Here is a 3,991-nt window from a genome sequence, read left to right as displayed (position 1 = left end):
TGGTCCTATATCTCACTCTAATATTGACCTTTATTATTCATATTAAACCACGTATTATATTACCGGGTACTAGTGTACTCCACCAGAGGAAATAATTATAGGCTTATTTGGGGGTACACAATGTGGTCCTATAGGTTACAATGTAACTATAATAGGTGTTTGTGGGGGCGGAGTTATCGACCATACCAACCGTCATCTATCAAAAGGTACCTCATGATAGAATCAAGTTAGCATGCTTTATATATATATTAGTGAATTGATGTTTAATTTTCGTACTGGTAGTTACGCCACATGTTGAAGAGCGTTGAAATTATTAAATTCAAAGTAAACATTCAGTATTACAATATGGTCCTTTATATCCCCTTAATATTGACCTATAATATTTAAATTGGACCACTTATTATACTACAGGGTTCTTGTGTACCCCACCAAAGGAAATAATTATAGGCCTAATTGAAATGTATGAACATATAATTCTCATTATATGAGATACGTTAGAAGTTCCTCTTTTAAAGGGCTTGTCGCGTAGTCGCCAAAGGAATCAGCTGGATGACATACACAGGATCGGCAACCTTGTATTTTTCCCCAGTATTTAAGAAGCTTCGAACTTTGCTCCGTGCACACTCATACTTAATTCTACATTTCTGTTTTTATCTTGTTATGTTTCAGTTAGTAATAGATGTTGTTCTACTGTACGGAGAAAAATAAATTTGATATCGTTGTAAAGAAGAAAGTTCAAATTATTCATTTAAATAAAAAAAATATTTTCAAAAATTTTGACATTTTTCACTTTCCGGGTCCCCTTAATATGAGAGGGTTCCTCTTCCTCAATTGGTGACCCGGACGTGATTTGAACACGGAACCTTCTGATCTGGAGTCAGACATGCTACCGTTGCGCCACCGATTCATAGTGGTATCATAGGAAGGTAGCCGAAAAAGCACACAAACGTATTGAGCCTTGCAATTTTAATTTAAACTGCTGAACTCTATTATTAGTGCGGGGGTTAATAGTAGTGAGAATTTAAAATTTAGCCACCGACTTTTTGTTACTGATCACAAAACTAGGTCACTGTTCTTAGTGGATCTGATGTAAGTTTATTGCCTATAAGATTTAAAGTTTGCAGGCCAACGTCAACGTTCCCTTAAGGCATTTCCCCTTCTCTTTTTTCCTCTAGTGAGATCGGATCACACCCGTATTCCTTAGGATGCAACTAGAATATATTCCGCATCCGATTCGGTCCCGCAGTGGACTGATCGTTAAGACACGGTTCCCAGCAGATCACCGAAGTCAAGCATCACTGGCTACGGTCAGTGTGCGGGTGGGTGACCACTTGGATCAGTCTGCGTAGGGACCGAGGGTGTGCGGTATTGGTCCTCGTTAAACTGTGCTACCGTAAAGTGCTCGACTTCGCGCGCAGGTCGTCGGGCTACCGAAGCGGGGGTGCCATCCCCTCCGCAGAGGATCAAAATTGTGATGGCATGTCTTCGGATCATCCTCCGGGATGTTTCCCAGACCGCCGCCAATATCCCATTGTGCAGCTCTAGTGCGACGTAAATTAACAACAACAACAATTCTCAGTCTTTGTTTGACTTATTGACGCTAGAACACAAAAAAATTCTGAAACTATTAAAAAAATTCCAAACTAAGTTTGTGTTATGAACCTAGGTTACAAAATAAATTAAGATATGCTAATTATGCGTAATTTTTTACTTCATGAATATATATATAGAGAGAGAGAGAGTTCAATTTGTTAGTTTCGGATGTAGTATAATGTTATTTTGAATAAAATACTTTTAACTGTACTTAATTTGAGACTTTTATTTTACTTTTAAAAAGAAATATTNCTGAATATATTTTCGCAATTGCGTTTACTGCATAAGGGGAAAGAATTAGACGATGATTGGTGCAATGCAATTGCATTGATTTTATTTGTCCCAGTAAGAATTGTCTGTAAATTTGTACTTGCAATAGTATAAAAAAGCCTGCATGTGGATACAGAATTCATTAAGTAATACATTTTAAGGAAAGGAAACTGGTGGCAACTGGTGCGCAGGGGAGAGGCAAGTTGAGTCTGCTATTGAATTGATTAGACTGCAAGACGGTTCAGTTTTTAGTTTGGAATTGACGCCGGGGTTAAAATTATTTTTCATTTATTTAATGTTATGAAATTTTATATCTCTGAAGAAACTAATCACAAGACGCCAATCAAAGTAAAAGATTATATTGTATCCTACATTTTTAGATTTCTTAGAACTTTTGGTTAATGTATCTAATAAGCCTAAGATATTTTTATCTTGCCGGTTGTTTCAAATCCTACACTAATTGTATTTTCCATGTTTCAAATGCTTTTATTTGCTTAGTTCGTGATTGAATGAAAAAATATTGCACTCCAAAATTTAAAGATTCAGTCTTATAATGAATTAAGATTTAAATCTTACTTCTTTTCTTTAATTTACTTAAATATTGCATTCGAGTTGTTTTAGATACGTTATATAATTATTTGTGTTTTTTTTTAAAAATAACTTTGTTCTAATCATGCAATTTTTTTTATTTCTATGTTTATAAAAATTATTAAAACGTTTAATTCACGAAATTTCTTTTGTCCTTTAAATGATGTATGGAAGAAAGATCAAATCATTATTAATTGAATTTACCATAATAAATAGATTTGCGTTTTCTTCAAGAGTCTTTCCGAAAACATTATGTGTATGTTTAAAATAATTTTGCTTAAAATTTTTAGTCTTGTAACTGATTGCAGCTTGTGTTTAATAATTGTATGCAGAGAGGCTGAAAAATTCCTTTATTTTTGTAAGGTCTGTATAGTTTCTACAATAAGTGTTCCATAGAAATTATTTGTTCTAGTAAATGGTTAAAAAGTTTTAACTACATGAGATTGAATTGATAGGCAAGAAAGTATTCAATTAAAAGAGATCAATACTTAGGTAATAAATTTATACTTCTATGTTTAAAATTTTTCTAGTAGACAGGGCTGATTGTGCTCCGGAAAAAATCCGGATTTCCGGAATTTTGGCTAACAGTGATCCGGAAGTTTCCGGAGATCGAAGGTCCACACAGAAGTTTCCGGAAATCAAATTTTCAAAGGTGGAACTTAAAAACGCAGTTTATTTTATTTCTTTGTAAGGAAGAGCCAGAGAGATGCTTTATAAGCTTATATTCATGATTAATATNATGAATTCCATTCTCTATAGTTGTTATAATCATAAACTCAAGAAAGAAAGACATATTTGTAAATTTTGATTTCTTCTCCAGGTCATCATAGGTATGCGTAAATCCCATAAGCAGAATATTTTCAAATGTTCTGCAACAGGACTCATTAATTTATACAAATGTTCTGCAAGCATTTCACTTCGAAAAAAAGTCAAGTTTAAGTTAAAATACTATATTTTCACTTATTAAAATACAGGATCATACACAGATACACTGCATTATTTTTTAAACCAAGGCAAACATTCTAGATTCATTACTTTTTCAATCACTTTTGAAGTACAAATTTTGTTAATGACGACGATGATGAATTATTAATAAAATACCTATGATATGAAGGTCCAAACATTAAAATAAGGGCTGCCTAAAAAATCTTTCGAAGGGACAAGTGCCCAAATGGTGCACCATTTGCAAACACAAACATTCGCTGGCTGTTGTTCCAACAACTTCTTCATCTCCATCGAAAGCATTTGGTCTTTCAGAAACAATTCTGTCAATCGTGGATCCCCACGATTCTCAAATTGCTTTTGAAATGGGAATGGAAAATATAAAAGTCATAAACTTTATGAAATTGGAAATCTCGGAATTTAAATCTTTTACGGCTTGATTTAGAAGCTTTCTTGATAAAATAGGTGATCGATTTCTCCTGCTGTCTGCTAAACACTGATACACCCATTTTATAAAAATGTTATAGCCAAAAGCTTATTCTTTAATTTCCTCCTCAGAATGGCAAAGATATGGGAGAGGGAGAATACTGATAAATGT

The 3,991-nt window shown here is 33.7% G+C and overlaps 1 protein-coding gene across 3 annotated transcripts in view; it reads left to right on the top strand.

Moving 5' to 3' along the window:
- Nucleotides 1-2,014: 2,014 nt before the first annotated feature.
- The window catches only part of LOC107456785 (putative fatty acyl-CoA reductase CG5065), a 61,431-nt gene continuing 59,454 nt past the window's right edge, over nt 2,015-3,991 (top strand). Inside the window, exon 1 of one of the 3 annotated variants that reach the window (XM_043051087.2) lies at nt 2,015-2,211. The gene's annotated coding sequence lies outside the window, so the exon portion shown is untranslated. The remainder of the gene's footprint in view (nt 2,212-3,991) is intronic. The other 2 variants (XM_043051088.1, XM_071185583.1) reach the window with 2 other exon arrangements.

This window comes from Parasteatoda tepidariorum, chromosome 9, assembly GCF_043381705.1.
Source record: "Parasteatoda tepidariorum isolate YZ-2023 chromosome 9, CAS_Ptep_4.0, whole genome shotgun sequence".
Classification (NCBI taxonomy): domain Eukaryota; kingdom Metazoa; phylum Arthropoda; class Arachnida; order Araneae; family Theridiidae; genus Parasteatoda; species Parasteatoda tepidariorum.
Note: the sequence above shows the minus strand (reverse complement) of the source record. Positions and strands in the feature narration are given on the sequence as shown.